The sequence below is a fragment of the Phoca vitulina genome, unplaced genomic scaffold (assembly GCF_004348235.1).
Source record: "Phoca vitulina isolate PV1807 unplaced genomic scaffold, GSC_HSeal_1.0 scaffold42, whole genome shotgun sequence".
Classification (NCBI taxonomy): Eukaryota; Metazoa; Chordata; class Mammalia; order Carnivora; family Phocidae; genus Phoca; species Phoca vitulina.
Window position 1 is genome coordinate 6,113,992 of NW_022589745.1, and position 17,245 is coordinate 6,131,236.

At 52.1% G+C, this 17,245-nt stretch overlaps 1 long non-coding RNA gene and 1 other non-coding gene across 4 annotated transcripts in view; both read right to left on the reverse strand.

Moving 5' to 3' along the window:
• LOC116648189 overlaps positions 1 to 7,320 on the reverse strand; it is a 55,338-nt gene extending 48,018 nt beyond the window's left edge. The window contains exons 1-3 of one of the 3 annotated variants that reach the window (XR_004302462.1): positions 7,197 to 7,320; positions 2,495 to 2,691; positions 914 to 1,916 (exon numbers count right to left, since the gene is read on the reverse strand). This is a non-coding gene — a long non-coding RNA (uncharacterized LOC116648189). Of the gene's footprint in view, positions 1 to 913; positions 1,917 to 2,494; positions 2,692 to 6,863 lie in introns of all 3 variants that reach the window. The other 2 variants (XR_004302461.1, XR_004302460.1) reach the window with 2 other exon arrangements.
• LOC116648301 lies at positions 4,283 to 4,389 on the reverse strand. Its single transcript, XR_004302495.1, has one exon. It is a non-coding gene; the product is annotated as a U6 spliceosomal RNA (small nuclear RNA).
• Positions 7,321 to 17,245: the final 9,925 nt, after the last annotated feature.

Consider the following 17,245-nt stretch of genomic DNA (forward strand, 5'->3'; position numbering starts at 1 on the left):
TTGTGCTCACACACACGTGCACACTCACACGAATGCACACGCCACACCTGCACACGAACCACACACACGCCTGCACCACACACACACGGGCAGCCAGCACCCACACCACTCGTGCACACACACACGTGCACACTCACACGAATGCACACGCCACACATGCACACGCACCACACACACGCCTGCACCACAGACACCACTCATGCTCACACACACGTGCACACTCACACGAATGCACACGCCACACATGCACACGAACCACACACACGCCTGCACCACACACACACTTGTGCTCACACACACGTGCACACTCACATGAATGCACACACCACACCTGCACACGAACCACACACACGCCTGCACCACACACACACGGGCAGCCAGCACCCACACCACTCGTGCACACACACACGTGCACACAGCACATACCAGGGACATCCAAGGGTTCCAAGGAGAATGCATCAAACGAGATTCTCACCCAGGGTTTTCACCAAGTTGCCCCAAGTTCGTCAACTCTGACAGGGGGTGTGTAGACCAAACTGAGGGGGTTGCAGGCAGAAGGAGGAAGAAGAGAGAGGGAAAGGAAAGTTGAGATGACCCTAAGGAGAAGAGAACAGGCACGTGCGGAGGCTGGCGCAGCCCCAGTCCACCCCCACCCCGGTACAGGCTCCAGAGTCCTGCCCAGAGGGTCCTGGGGAGCCTGCTAAGCCCCACCATGACCTTGCTGTGTGACCTCAGACACATCACCTTCCCTCTCTGGGCCTGGGTTTCTGCCTGTGTAGAAATGAAGTGCGTCGGTGCAATCATTTGAACAGTTCTGAGGCGCTGCCCCCCAGGAAGGCTTCAGTTCAAAATTGGGGTCATCACAGTCTCCCCTGCCTGCAGCCCCTCCCCCCACCCCTGCCGGAGCATTTACCACAGGACTTCCCCTGCACATGGCAGCAAGGAACTTCCTCTGGGGTGGCCATGGCTCTCTGGAGGCGTCCCAGCGTCACAGGCAGCTTAGCTTCTTGCTGCTGTCAAAGCCGCACAGAGAATTCTCGGCAGCATCTGCGGGGGCTGCCCTCGCCGGCGGTGCATCTGTGTGAGGCTGCCACGGAACTTAAGTGTGTCCACATGATGCATATGATCGGTCCTTCACTTTTTTATTTAATGACATATTGTAAGCAGCTCTCATGGCTGTACGTGGACGGTTCTTTTCTGAACAGCCACACAATTATTCCATTGAGGGCTGTTTCATAGATCCAACTGAACCCCTACTCCGGCGATTTTATTGCAGGTTTTTCCAGTCTTTGGCTTTTATAAGTATTGCTATAATAACTCTGCTTATAGGTACTCATTCTGTATAAATGAAAAGTTCTCCGTGTGTAGATATCTACCCATATCTTTAGAGGTTCCTATTTGCCTAGAAACAAAGTCTGGTGCCCCGCACACCAGGTCCTGAGCTGCAATCACTTCGGGGCATGGGATCAGGGAAGAAAACTCAAGCTTTCTGTAAGCAATACCTTATACTGTTTGGGAAATGGAATGAGTAAGGGGAAAATAAACAAAATGCAGTCCCTGTTGAAACCTCTTCAGAAGTGGTTTTCTTAGCGGGTATGGATCTGGCAGGAGCAGAGTCACAGAAGCATGGAACGAAGGGAGGACGATGGATGTGTCAGGCGGAAGGAGAGGCCGGGGCCACTGCTTTGTTCTGCTGGGTCAGCTCTCCCCTGGGCTGGCGAGGACAGGACCTGGGTTCAAATCCTGCTCTGTGCACTCACCTGGCACCCGGGTGTTGTTTTGTGTGAGGACTTCCATTTCCCTGTGTGTAGAACAGGACACCCAGCCAGCAGGTCACACGAGACCACCAGAGAGCGCCTGGCAAGGAGGGGTCACCCTCAGCCTCTGTCCTGCCATCTTCCTCCCTGCTCCAGGTCCTGAGAAAAAGAAACACTGAATCTCACAGCTGCTCCTTAAGTCCCCATGCGTCTCTCTCCAGCCTCCCCCACGGCCTCCAACTCAGTCTCAGGGCTTCTCCACCCTGTGGCCTTTCTCCCGAAGAGAGAACCCCTGACAACACCACGTCTTTGGGCACAAATGTGAGCACGTCTAGAAATCCCCAGATGATTAATAACTAAGACAACCCCCTTTGTCACTAATGATATATGGCAATAAACCTACTGGCCAATGTTTTTTACTTATTTTTCTAGGAAAACACAGGAAGCCCAAGAACACAGAAACACAGCAACTCCGGGGTTGAGCAGGGATATTCTTAAAAATCCCCATGGTGCTTATACGGTTTAGCGATCTTTCCCTTCACGTGGATGCGCCCTGGGTTAGGAGTCGGGACCCCTGCAGATGCAAACAGGAAGGGAGGCCTGGCGGGCAAAAGCACACGATGCAGTGGGCCTCACACATCCGCCCGCCATGGTCACCAGCCGCTGAGCAGCACACACCCGTGCCAGGATCCACGGTCACCTGCACCCAGGCAGGCCACTGACTAATCCCAGCTCACCTGGGCCAGGTGACCTCGGGAATCAGTAACTTGAGCCGGAAGTCCCAGCCTCCTCCTCTGTAAGGGAGCATCTCTTTCCTCGAGGGTTGTCAGAGGATCCCATGAGATAAAGTTGACCAGCCAGTGGGGTAACGGCTGATGTCACCACATTCCCACAGGTCTCAGGAGGCTGTTCCCATAGTCAGATGGGCTCATGTCTGTGAAATAGCATGAGGATATGAAAAGTGGGGCCTTTAGTCACCCCCCCCCAGGAGACAGCCCTGGGTCCCCACCCAGCCGGACTCCCCAGGACTGGGAAGGAAGCTCATCAGAATCCAGAATCGCTGTTAGTCACCAAAGGCTCTGCTCCCCACCTCCCCAGTGGCCTGCCTCCCTGCCCCACGAGCAGAGTCTCCTGGGTTCCCAGTCCGGGAATCAGCCTTCGGCCCTCTCCCTAGAGACACTTTGAACACTTCAAGGGCCTCACTCCAGAGAACATCAAAGACCACAGCATTTCCCATGGCATCCTTCAACCAAGTGACCTGTGAATGTCCATCCCCATGACCCGGGAGCTCGGCTTTGACTAGGGAGCCACTGGCCCCCCAGACCCCATGCCCCAAATCCATTGCAGGGGCCGGTGACATGGCTTCCCCAGTGGAGGGGCTGAGATGGGTTCTGCCTGGGATTTGCACCTTTACCCTACTCAGTAAAGAGCTGTGTCGCTATAAACCTCTCCTCCACTTTCTTACGGGCTAATGGGTTAAACATCTTTAATTTTAGAAATAATTGCACACAACTGTAGAGCACACACTGGCCCCAGGTCCCCCAGCTCGTGATCTCTCCATGCATAGGGGACAACAATATTTTTAGGCCTATCCCAGTTACCCACCCTGGCCGCAAATGAAATATTAATGAAAGGTTATGCTCGCAGCCTTCAGAAAATGATTACTCAAGACAGCAATTATATTTTCCCCCTTTCTGTGTAATAAAACTGCACCTCACTGCGCAGTAGGAATTAATAATTCTGAACCCTGTTGTTACCGAGGCAACATCAAAGCGGAAGGGAAGGCATGCCCACGAGGGAAAACACACACACACGTCGAGACCCACAAAGAAAGTGGGTGACTTCAAAAGAGCAGGATTCTATATTCAGGGCTGGGATCCTTTCTCAAGGTCATTAGCGGCTCTAGCTGACTGAAAGAGTGGCCCAATTACAAAGCACACAGAGGAACAGAAATGAGAACAGGACGTAGCTACAACTCCAACTCCGGGTCACTCCGCATGGCCACCAGCCTGGCAAGTACCTGCAGCCAATCGGCCAACTCCCCAGAATCCTTCCAAGGGACTCAAAAGCTCAGGACAGCCAGCTGACTCCAGAGCCAACGGGCAATTTCCATGTAAGAAGAAAGAGGACACCCCATGGCCTGGAAGAAAAATAGTGGCCATTTATTGAGCACCTGCTATATGTCAGGCAAGTGCGAAAGGCGGGAAGTCCCAACCTCATTTGATAGATAACAGCACTGAAGCTCAGAAACATTCACTGAACTGCCCAAGGTTACACGGTAAATGGCAGATTTGGGATTTAAACTGACATCAAAGAGGGTGAGGGTCGTCTGTGTCTCTGCCCTGTTCATTTCACTCCCCACAGACCACCTAGCAGGGTGCCCGGCAGAGAGTAGGTGCTCAAGAAATTGTACTTATATAACGAGCGCATGATTACACTGGATCCAGCATCCACGCTCGGAAGGCAAAACTCTGCACCTTCTCAACAGACTTGAAAAGAAAAAACAATTGTGACTTTATTATCTTTTAAATACGGAACACTTTGTGAATTTGCACGTCATCCTTGTGCAGGGGCCATGCTAATCTTCTCTGTATTGTCCCAAGCTTAGTAGGTGTGCTGCCGAAGCAGGCACGAGAACACGCAGTTGTGACTTCCAATGAGTCTCAGCGTTCCGGGAACTGGGGTAGGTGGGGGAAAGGGCGGCATGCGATCTGGCACATCCCGTGACAAGAGGCACCCATCACGCCCCCCAACACATGCTCTAATCTTACCCCTCGAGGCACTGTCAGACATTTTTCATAAGAGAATATAACAATCCACTGGATTCGTGGGATACCGTACGAAGCAACTACAGTTTCGTTTTGCTCTGTGACCATATGAAAATCAGAAATTTTTCATGACGTTCCCTTGAAGGAACCTTCTGCTACCAGATCATGCCCTGACCCTCGGGGGGTGGGGGCTGCCCACCGCCCTTCAGCCCTTTAGGTAACTCTGGGGCAAATGAGAAAAACCTTAAGGCCTTAGAGAACAAGGTCATAGGTTGCAGCAGAACAGAGTTGCGTAGCTGTGACGGGGCCCCGGATCATGTGGCCCGGAGCCGGGGGCCCAACGGGCAGAGGAGAATCTGCTGACCCTGCTGGAGGTGGGGAGAGCTGCTGAGGCAGGGGGAACAAAGCTGTCCTGGGGTCACTGAGGTGGGGGGAGTGAGGCCCTCCCCCTCTGACAGGGAAGAGCAGGGGTTCCCAAGAGCTGTGCATGCGGAAAGAAGGCCCAGGGAGGCCAGGAAATGGCCAGCAGGGTGGTGGGGCAGACTGCCTGCTGGGTGGGTTCTTCGCGCCCCAGGATCCTTCTGGAAACTGCAGCACCTGTGTGTGTGCGTGAGGAGCTGGGGCAGCCCTTTGTGATGGGAAAGCCAGGAGGGGCAGAAGAGGAGGTGAGAGGGGTCTGTGAGAGATGCTCGGGGAACTCAGCTCTTCAAGCAGAGGGAGCGTGCTGGGCGGACTGAGCAGCCCTTAAACAGACAGAGTAACGGAAGCCCGGTCACGGCCCAGCACCCAGGCTGGCGAGAGGACTGACGGGCAGCAGCCGGAGGAAGGGACACCCGCTTGCTGAGCAGCCGGAACGTGTGCAGTGTGCTCGGTGCTAGATGCGGTGTCAGAAGACGCAAACACAGCCCGTGAGGGTCACGCAGCCGCGTGACAATGTCGGCACAGCCCGCAGGCAGCCGGATACAGAAACAAGGGCCTGCGTCTTGCTGGGGACTCGTGACAGAGCCCAGGTGCCTCGGCAGCTCCCCCGTGGACACCGCCTGCCAGGGGCGGTGTTTGCACAAAGGGCTCAGATGAAGTGCACCGGGGTCCCTGGGACACCGTCCAACCCAGGGTTCCATGAGAGCTCCCGACGGCCCTCTAGAATGAGGACACCCTGGTGGGAAGCGTGGAGAACACCACGGCCAGGGGCACTGCTGGAGGGAAGACGGAGAGAGGGTCCCACCACCTCCGGAAAAGGGCCAGAGCGCCTGCTTTTTCTGACACCAAATGAATCCACTGACACTCATCCTCCTTAGTCACATGTGGTCCCAGACCCAGAGAGCCACTGGCCAGAGGTGGCAAGGCCCCAGCCTCCTCCTGCCCTTAGCCTCTTCGTGCTTCCCTGCTCAGCAGGCCTGGCCAGAGAGGCCACACAGAGAAAGGGCACAGTGGCAGAAAGAGGGGCAGCAGTTGGTCAGCCCCCCCCCACGGGGGGGCCCAAGGGAGCTGGGTCCTGGGACCAAGCAGCGGGGATGCCATTTACAGTATAACAGAGCTCCTCAGGAAGCCCCCAGGGCCCTCACAGGCCTTCCTGACCTGCCTCTGAGTGGGGGCAGGGGCCATCCTTGACATAGGACAGGCATGAGAGAGCAGGCAGGTCCGCACAGAGCCGCTGAAAGCCAGGGCTGGGACCACGGGCCTCAGCCAGTGCTGACCACAGATGCCCCAGGCTTCAGATGCAACTGAGTGAGTGGCATCTGCGAGGAGAAGAAGTGGGAATGTTCTGAGAACCAGATCCTCCTTCCTTCTGCCAGAAAATTGGGGCCATTTTCCGGGAAGGTTAAGAAGTCAAAGAAGCTGCTTTCCACAAGCCTGAGAGACAGGGCACTGTCCCAATCACAGATTCCATCGGTGACCACCTGCTCGCGTTCAGAGGGCAGGGAGTAGGCTACCCAGGCGAGGAACACGGAGAAGCTGGGGCCAGCGCAGTCTTGGGGTTCAGAGCAAGCCCCCAACTCCCCCAGCCCCGCCCAAACCTGTAGGAAGAGTCCTCTGCAGTGTTCCTGATTCTTCCTCCACCTGAGGCCTCACCCAGCATGGGGATAGGAATGCCTGAGGATAGGGGAAGCACACCTGAGATGTGGCCACCTTGCGGCCCGGGGCCTACAGGGAGACAAGCAGCTGGGCCCCCAGGTGGGAGGGGGCACCGCTCCTGCCTCAGAGAAGCACCCTGAGGGTTGTGCTGCCACCTGGTCGTGGCCATGGGGAGAGGGGGCGCTGGGAGGAGGGGGCGCTCTGCCTGGCTGGCGGAGGCACGGGGGCATCACATACTCACTATTCATTCCATAACACTTACTGAACGCCTCGCGATGCGCAGTCTTAAAACAGAAGCGGTCTCAGAGGGGAGAGACTTGTGACTATCCGCCCCAATGCAGGGTGATGGCCAGCCCAGGTCGGGACAGGGACAAGCGCCGGCGCGGGCACGGAGGGACGTCCGCCCTGGCCGGAGCGCGGGCTGGGGCGCAGAGCAGGGAAAGGGAGAGAGAGTGCGCGGCCCGCGGGACCCCGGGGCTCAGCTACGGGCGCCTCTCTAGAGCCTGGATTGAGGAAGTTGGGGTCAGAGCTCCAGACAGGAGTCCTTGCTGCTGAATTCCCCTTCCAGACATCAGAGGCAAAGAGGAACACGCACTCGAGACCACCTGCGCCAGCACTTCCCGCTGGCTCAAAAAACAGGTCGCGTCGTCTTGAGCGCGGCAGCAGGCACAGGTTCCGCGGCGGCCCCGAAAACCACCGCTCCAGGGAGGAGGCTGCGGCCCCCGGGCCGGGGGCGGAGCTCCGGCAGGCCCCGCCCACCGCACGCACCGCGCGCAGCCCCGCCCGGGTCCTCCTCCGGGTTAAGCTTCCCAGCCGGGTCCAGGACGCCTCCGCGCGCGGTTCCCGCTCCTCCGTGCACCTTCCCGTTCCAGCCTCCCGGCATCTCCTGCAACTGTCAAAATCACCTCTTTTTAAGTCCATTTCATTGCTCAAGACTTTTTTAGATGAGGCCTTTCATTATTCCTGGGTCCGGATATAATCTTTCTCTCTTTTCACCACCCCACCTCCACGTCCCCCAAAACCCCACCCCACCCTCGCAATTTGTGCAAACCTCTAATCCGACTGATCAGACTATATGGCCTCCTTACCGCGGAACACTGGGAGGTCCTTAAGGACTATCTGTGGAATGGAATGAGAGAGGACTTGCATCCCTTAACCCTACAAGCAATTCCAGCTTCACCCTACGCCTTTGCCTGTGGACTCTCATGACCTAGAAGAGGAACCCGGGCCCTGCCTTTGGGATGAAGTTTCCTCCACCCTGACACGAATTGCCCTCTATCTGCAGGACTCGCTGAGTGCTCCTGGGAACCGCCAGCCTCCCCTCCCCACTGCAGTCTTGAAGGGCAGCTCAGCTGGCCTTTGGTGCCCCTAATGTGCGTGGGTGCTAGGCAGAGCGGCAGGAAAGCCACGAGACGCTGTGAAAGGTGTGCCGCCAGGTGGGAAGAGTGCGAACCTCGAGGTCAGGGGGACCCACGTTCCAACTCTGCCTGCCATGCACTGTGGTTGTGCTTAGGCAAATTCCCCGTGCGTCAGTTTTTTCAGCTGTAAAATAGGGGCAGTAATCACTATTTCGCAGACCTCCGGTAAGGACTGAAGAAACGCACGAGCACCTATGGGCTCTCAGCGCACATCCGCGGCTATTGGATACCCAGGGCAGGGTGGATATGAAGAACACAAGCTCTGGACCCAAATTACCTGTGTCAAACCCTGGCTCCGCCACGTGTTTGTTGTGTAACTTCGGACGAATGTCCTTACCTTTCTGTGCCTCGGTTTTCCCATCTATGAAATGGGGATAATATGCTTAACACTTACACAATTTCTGTTTGGGGGGGGTGAAAAGTTTGGGAAAGAGTGGTGGCAGCTGCACAACAGTGTAAATGGAATTAACGTCATTGAATTGTATGCTTAAAATGGGTTAAATGGGCATTTTTATGTTATGTATGTTTTATCACAATTTTACAAAGTTAATAATAATGTCATATACCAAGAAGCAGTGGATTATAGGATGCGAATCATATCTCAATGAAACTGTTCATAAAAAATAAAAATAAATGAGGATAATAATATTACCTGCCTGATAGGGTTGTTGGAAGGGATTAAATGAGTCTGTACAGTACTGAGAATGGTGTCCAGCTTTCCCGACGAAGGAGAAGCACAACCGGGTTTGGGGATCTGTGAAAGTTTGGGTTTTCTGGGGCCTTTTGCATTTTGTTTTAGGATCCTTTTTTATTAGTATTATACAAACCACACAGAAATGTCTGAAATTTCCACTTCTAAGTTGGCTGTAAGTGACCTGACATGCACAGTGCTAGGTGACAATAGCAGATGTTGACATTTGAGAAGTCATCCTGCTCAGAGACAGAAGGAAAGGTCACTGTGTTGAAGGGGCCTGTAAGTGATTACATTCCTCGCTACTGAGTGTAGAACTTGGTCCCCCAGAGATAGCACTGGGCACTTCTAGAAGCTTCTCCTCACGATGTCTGTTCTCATACCTCTTCTCTTTTTTCCCTCTTTTCCTTATTTTTTCTTTTTTTGGGGAGGAATTAGATTTTATTTTTTTGTAAGCGTAACTTTATTTTTATTATCCCAGTGTTATGTTTCAAGTGTACAATATAGTGATGACTCAACACTTCCATACATCACCCAGTGTTCATCACAACAAGTACCCGCCTTCATCCTCATCACCTAGTTAACCCAAACCTCCACCCACCTCCCCTCTGGTAACCATCAGATTGTTCTCTGTAATTAAGAGTCTGTTTCTTGGTTTGTCTCTTTCCCTTTTTCCCTTTGCTTGTTTGTTTTGTTTCTTAAATTCCACATATGAGCAAGATCATATGGTATTCCCACATCCCCTTCTTCAACACAGCTCTGGGCTCACAACAGGAGCCAGGCCCTCAGCTGCTGGAAGAGCAGGAAACGAGGCTGGGCTCCAAGAAAGGGGTTGACAGCTCTCAGAGGCCAGGGACCAGAAGGGAAGCCTGGGTGAAATGGCTCATCCTCCATATGGATGTTCAGCTCGGCTTTGCCTGCCTCTTCCTAAAGTTGAACTCAAATTTGCCCCCTGGTAGAGAGGGGGCTGCAGCAAGGGGGGGGGGTGCCTGGAGGGCAGAGACAGACCTGGGCATGGTGGGGGCAGGGGGAGCAGCCAGTCACTTCCAGACAGAAGTGGGTGGTGCCAGCCAGGGGCCGGATCCCACAAGGGCAGGGAAGGTGGTCCTGGTCCCGACCAGCTCATGTCAAACCAAGACAGGGCGTAGAAGAGCTCAAGACAAGCACGCTACAAATCTTAAACCCACCCCAAATTTGGGGTAGGTTTGCAATTAAACCCAAAGACTGGAATTTGGAAGATCAAAAAACTTGTCAATTTTACCCAAATTTGCTTTAAAATGAGAACAATGAGATTTGAGAGCAGAGGGTGGGCTTATGGCGGACTGATGGGTTCTGGATTCTAAAGGAGGAATGCACTTGAGTCCCAAGTTCCCTCCTGTCCCTGGCCACAGCAAGGCACCCGGAAGCACTGTCTCCTCCCAGGGCTGGGGGCCCAGGTGTGAACCCCAGACAACCCCAGACATCCGCCCAGCCCAGCTGGAAGGGCACATTTCACCCTCTGGGGCTGTTGGCTTTACTCTGGGCTGAACCCAGTCAAGACCCAAAGGAGTACAGCGTGCTGAGTGTGCACCAGGGAGGGGAGGAAGTGAGCTGTCCAACTTCTGCTTCCCCTCCCCCCACAGGCCGTCCTGGGGGGTGGGCCCTTCCCCCGTGTGGGGGCTGGGGAACCTGGCTTTCCCCTAAAAACTCTGCTTGTGAGAAGGACACCAGGCGGGATAGAACCAGCGGCAGCTCCACGGCACAAGCCCCCTGTACTCCCCGATCCAGCATGTCCCCTCGGTCCCAGCTCCTTGTCTCACTCAAGGTGGGCTGCAGTGACAAATGGCACCGAAGCGGCCTGCGCTCCATCGTAGGCCCTGACTCTGGGGGCCACGGAACTGTGGCAGGGCTTTGCAGCAAGCCTGGGTGCTGCAGGGCCCGGGAAACAATCCGGGAAGCCCTCGGGTCCTCTGGTTCCCTCCCCCAAGCCAGGCTTTAGTCCTGAGCTGCTCCCCTCTCTCCCAGTTCCAGTAGTATGGCCAAGAGCTCCCTAATAAATACCAGTTTGGCACACTGCACTAAATGCCTAATCTCTCTAAGCCTTGAGCCAACTTGGTGTAAGGTCACCACATTTTCCAGATTTGGAAACCAGAGCCCAGAGAAGCCGCTAGTCAATGGCAAAGCCCCATCAGAAGCCAGGTGCACCTGCCCGCGGCCTCGTGCCCCTCCCCTCAGAGCCCCTGGCCTTGAGCAGGCCACCCCAGGACCCACACTGACTCCACTGGCTTTCCCAGAGCCCCCGTGGAGTCCCACAGGCCCTCAAGTCAAAAGCCTCCAAAACACTTCAGCCAGAACGATCTTGCAACCCCAAATAGGACTCTAGAAGGAGAGAGGCAGAAAGATGCTCAGGCCCCCCGCTAGCCTCCAGGCCCCCTTTATCCTCTCTCCCATCTAACAACCACTTCATGGGAAGGGGGTGCAAGTGTGAGCCCTCTGCTTATCCTAGCCACTGGGTGATCTCACTGTTGTTACTCCCATTTCGCACGTGGAAAACTAAGGCACGGAGAGGCCGCATGGACCACCCTGGGTGTTAGTAGCAGTAAGCACCAGAGCTGGGACTTGAGCCCAGGCCACGCACCTCCAGGCCTGTCTCCCTACAGAGACCATCGCCTGGTGAGACGGATCTCAGTAGCCCTCCTGCATCTGGGCCACACACACTGCTTCCTGCAAGGAAGGGGGGGAGGAGAGCGGTGCAAAATCCCGAAGGGCTGGGTAGTGCCTTTTAGCCTCTAGGAAGCCGCATCCTCCCCTACCTTCTTGGAATAGTCATGGGAGAGCTGGTTCATTGATCTGTTGAGTCACACTGCTCTGGGAGATGAGGTTGAAATATGCACCAGTCACAGCCTCGTAGGATCATTAGGACACACGCCATAGCCCATTTCCTACAACCCAAGAAGAAGCTCTCACATGAAGCCGTCAGGCCAGTTGGCTCCAGTACAAATCTAAGCTAAGGAGACCTGCCTGCTAGCGTCAGTACACGGGGAGTGCTCGGGGAGATGTAAGGCATCGCTACCCAGGACTGCAGTCGGAGGTGGCCGGTGCTCAGAGAGACATTATCTAATGGAATAACAGAACGCTTACAACATCTTTAAACATCTGCACGCCGAGAGGTCACAGTACGGATGAGTCAAAGAGTGAAAGTGGTAGGATGGCTCCCCTGAGAAAGGATGCCTGTCCCATGCTCTTCAGATGGTGGCCTCATGGCCTTCTCTCTCCCTCGCCTCCCCCCCATCACAGGCCTTGTGACAGGTACCGTCTCTCCCAGCTCCTACAGTTTCTTCACGCTGCTTGCTGGCTTTCTGGAAGGATTTGGAGGGAGTTGTTATGTGTGTACTTTTGAACGTTGTAATTCTGTATTGTGAAAATCCAGCACTTAATAAAATAACCATGACTGTTTATTTGTAATGAGTCTTGATGTTCTGGAAGGTTCCTTCTTATAAATGGAAGCTGGTTCTTATAAATATTTGGTCAATTAGCCATACTATCTGAAATAAATCGTTTGCTCTCAGTTTTTATGGTGGTTAACAGTTTGTGAAGCAATTTTTACATACATTAGCCAGTGGCTGGAACATTATCAGTGCATATAAAAGTTTATGGAATTGAGAATTGAGTTATCCAACCTGATTTTCACAAGGGCTTATGAGGGGTTAGAGTTTTGTTGGCGGGAGGAGCTGCCTTTTTTTTTTTTTTGAAAGATTTTATTTATTCATTTGAGAGCGAGAGAGCATGAGAGAGAGAGAGCCCGAGCAGGGGAAGGGGTACAGGGACAGGGAGAAGCAGGCTTCCCGCGGAGCAGAGAGCCCGATGCGGGGCTCGATCCAAGGACCCTGGGATCATGACCTGAGCCGAAGGCAGATGCTTAACTGACTGAGCCACCCAGGCGCCCAGGGCTGCCTTTTTAAAAGGAAAATCTTATGCGCCCACAGTGAACAAATTTGGTCACTACAAAAGATTATACAATCTCCAGGGAACTTCCCACCCATTTCACAGAGCCCCACGCTCCCCAGATGTAACCACTGCCTATATAGTTTTCTATAAATCCATCCAGAAATGTTTCGCCAACACAAACACATACAGATACCTCTTTGCAAAGAATAGATGTATATCATCATCACAAGTTTTTGTCTTTTTGTTTAAATCAAATAACATACCGCATCATATTTTCCATACAAAATGTGCCTTACTCATTTCAAGGGCAGTATAATACTCTGTTATATGATGGATCATAATTTACCGACCAAGCTTCTAGTTTATCACATTACGAATCTTGCTGTAAGGGAACAACCTTGCTCACCTATCTTTGCTCGCATTGCCAGAGTCTATTTGCAGGATAAATCCCCAGAATTAGAAATGGAAGCCTCAAAATATATGCACTTGTGATGCTGATATTTAATGTAAAATTGCCACCAAATAAAATGAAATCCGGACAATTTACACGAGTGTTTGGGAACCCTATTTCTCCACAACCTTCTCAATATTGCAGATGGATGGCCAAACTGTCTCATCGTGGCCAACGTAATTGGTAAAGAAAGGGCATCTCGATCTGATTTGCATTTATGAGTTAGTGAAGAGGAGCATCTTTTCACATATTCCCAAGTTACTGGTTTTTCATTTTGTAAAGTACGCCTAGGTTCAGAGAAGTTGAGAAGTGCAATTTTCAAATGTTTCTCTCCATAGTGAGGGGCAGACACCTAGGCCTGATGTCAGCTCCAAGGTAGTAACTCGCGAGAATGCAAGTGGAGGGGTCCACCAACACCCCCCAACTTCATTTTCGGGCCAAAGCGTTTTCTACTAAATCCCTCTACACACGGGCATCTGAAAAGAGGAGAAATGGCGTTGATTTGCCTAGTAACTGGACTGAACACCACCTCTCTGGGCTTCCCGTTCTTCCCCAAGAGAGAGGGTGCCAGTCACCCAAGTGTCCGCTAACCTTCATCAAAAGGCAACCCCTTTTGGCGAGCAGAAGAAATTGGGTGGGGGATGGCCTTTGGAATCATTGTGTCTTCTCCTCCCAATAGTACAGGACTCGTCTCTTTTGTTTTGTTTGTCCTGCTTATCCTTTTAACATTTAAATCTTCACTCCACCTGGATGATAACATTCATGTGGTTCGAAACTCAAAACAATATAACCAGGTAAATTTTGAGAAATCTGTTTCCACCTCATGCCTGATCACCACCTCCTCCCCCGACTTCGTTCCTCCCCTCATAATTTCTCATCCCTTTATTGTTAACAGTTTTTATCATTAAAATAATAGTTTTCTCTCATTTTCCAAATTTCAAAATATATAACAGTGCATTGGGTTTTTCAAATGATCTTTGACTACTCCACCCCACTGCCCCACCTGTAAGGCACTTTCTTTCTTTCTTCTGGAAAACCCTGGATGAGAGACCTCCAAAGTCCTGCCCAGAATTAAGAGCACGGGATAAAAGAGAAGGAGCCAGAGTTCAGCAGCTATAAAAAATTGTTTTAAGGGGCGCCTGAGTGGTGGCGCAATCGGTTGGCATCCGACTCTTGGTTTTGGCTGGAGTCATGGTCCTGGGGTCATGGGATTGAGCCCCACATCAGGCTCTGTGCTCAGCTCAGAGCCTGCTTAAGATTCTCTTCTCCCTCTGCCCCTCCCCCCTGCTCTTTCTCTCTCTCTCTCAATGGGTAAATAAATCTTTAAAAAAAAAAATGTTTTAAGTGCCCATATTTCCCAGTAGGGAAATCGTTACTTGGTGAGTGGGCACCTCATCCCAGACAGTATTCAAGGAGTCAGGGACATTGCAGATTTCTGCACTTCTCAGAAGAAAGGAGCATTAGGTTTCGCCCACATCCACAATCCCATGCTGAAATCCATTCATTCATGTATTCAAAAAGCATATAGAAAGCTTCCTCTATGCCTAGCCACATGCTAGGAATCACCCACAGGAAACAGAATCCCAACTCTTTTCCTGCATTCGGGGGGTTACAGTCTGATAGACGATCCATATGGAGTCCAGGGCCATGGTGCCCAGCTGGGCAGGTACTGTGATGTGCAAATTTCCCAAAGACACGGAGGCCCTGAGGCAGACAGCCAGTTAGCAGACAGACAGACATGTAAAAAAAGATCATCATTAGATGCCTAGAGTCAGCGGAAGGGGACGGTGGGGAGCAGAATGTAACGGGAACAGAGCTTCGAGAAGAGGGGTCTTGGCTGAATCCTGAGCGACAGCCTCTCTTCATCCACATGCCTGGGTGGCCTCCCTGCTTACCAGGTGCCAGCAAGGTGGGACTGATAGTTCTCAGGGGGCATGCGCACTACTGGATTCTGAGCCTGTGATAAGAGACCTGCGTTCTCTTCTGGGCTCTGCCTCTGAATGACTTCAGCCTTCGGCAGCCACTCGGCTTCCCTTCCACAGCTTTCTCAATGATCCCTGGGCCTTCCTCACTTTGTGCAGGGGTTCAAAATATGCACAGGGCTCTAAAGGCCCAGTAAAAATCCATCCTCGGCTGATGGTCCATCACCCAGACCCTGCTGAAGGAGAAAAAAAAGCAATAATTCTATGAGAATTCTGTGAGAATTATTGGAAGGCCAGAGGAAATAAATCCCAAACCACCGCAGGGTCTATGGTCCATCGAGACTTGCCCCACGTTGAGAATTTATCCCAAGATGCAGTAGAAGGCACAGAGTGGAAAGCAATGGAAACAACACACAGCGGCATCTCATCTGTGCCGGGAACCATGATAGATGCTCTATGTCCATTATTCTATGTTAGAGGTTTAAAATCACTGTTATGGGCTGAACTGTGTCCCCCCCTCCCAATTCCTAACCCCACTGCTTCAGAATGGGACTATATTTGGAGAGAGAACCTTTCAAGAGGTAATTTAGGTAAAATGAGGTCATCAGAGTGGGCCCAAATCCAGTATGACTGGTGTCCTTACAGTAAGAGGAGATTAGGACACAGACTCGCACAGACCACGTGAGGAGACAGAGAGAAGGTGGCCATCTACAAGACATGGAGAGAGGCCGCAGGAGAGACCAACCCTGATGACACCTTGGTCGTGGACTTCCAGCCTTTCAGGAGTGTGAGACAATACATCTCTGTGTTTAAGTCCCCAGTCTGTAATATTCAGTTACGGCAGTACTAGCAAAATGATAAGCCATAATTTATCACCTCCATGTTTTCTATCTCTTTTTTGAGCAATCTGTGGCTCAACCCATTATAAGAGTAGATTAAAAGTCCTTAAAAGAGGAAGCCACAGGCTGTGTGTCTCCCACGCGTGTGCAAGCACCAATACACACACACACACATGCCCATCTCTCAATAAAGTTCGCTCCTACCAGCTCAAGCGCTGGTTCTAGTCCACGGTAAATCCTGATTGATGCACCACCTTGAGAAAGGAGAACAGGTTTCACGTCTTTCTCCTCTCCTCCTCAATGCCCACTTCCACCTGTCTTCCCACCCCACCCCAGGGAAAGCTTGGCCCCAGGTCATGGCACACTTGACCAAAAATGGCCATGGCCTTGTATTTGGAGGAGATAATAAATTTTCCTTTCCCTCTCAATAAATAACGATGTGGCTAGGTCTTTAGGAGCAGGTTCCTGCCATGCCCAGAACGTGTCCACACTTCCGTTCCCTGCCAGCTCTGAGGACACTCATCTGGTAGGATGCACTCACTGGGCGGTGCCCACGCGGGCTGGGTCCCTAACCGGGAGCTTGGACAAGGCCCAATGGAGGGGGTGCCAAGCTGGGCCAGTACTTCCCCTGCAGCAGGGCAGAGAGCCCCACGGCTCTTCCCGAAGCGCCCTTAACTTTCTTTCCCTCACAGAAGAACACTGCAGCCGAGCCAGGAGCTCAGAGGTGTCATCAGGACATGGAGGCCATGTTTGTTCACTGCAAGAAGCCTCTGTCCTGCAAACAAGGGTCACAGATGAGCCGAAAGTGGGTCTACCCGCCAAAAACATTGAGACATCTTATGATGGCCTTTTCCCCTTTTTAAGGTTTCAAAAGATGTCATTTAGCCCAAGCTATAATGTGGGCTTCTTCCTTTCTGTATAGCTATACCTGATGAAAACTGTTTCTCCATCCAGTGAAAACCCTTGAAAAAACACACCATAAAAATAAATCTTTGGGGCGCCTGGGTGGCTCAGTCGTTGGGCATCTGCCTTCGGCTCAGGTCATGATCCCAGGGTCCTGGGATCGAGCCCCGCATCGGGCTCCCTGCTCTGCAGGAAGCCTGCTTCTCCCTCTCCCACTCCCCCTGCTTGTGTTCCCTCTCTCGCTGTGTCTCTCTCTCTCAAATAAATAAATAAAAATCTTTAAAAATAAATAAATAAATAAATAAATAAATAAATAAATCTTTATTTTTCATGATGTTATCTTACTGAAAAAACAACAATACAATAAAAGAATAAAATAAGCATCCAAGACTAAAGTTGCCCTGCAGCCCATACCTTAATAAAAATTAATGTTTCTCTTTTATTCAAATGATTCTTGTCCATCTGCACACCGAATTTTCACATACAAAAGAAA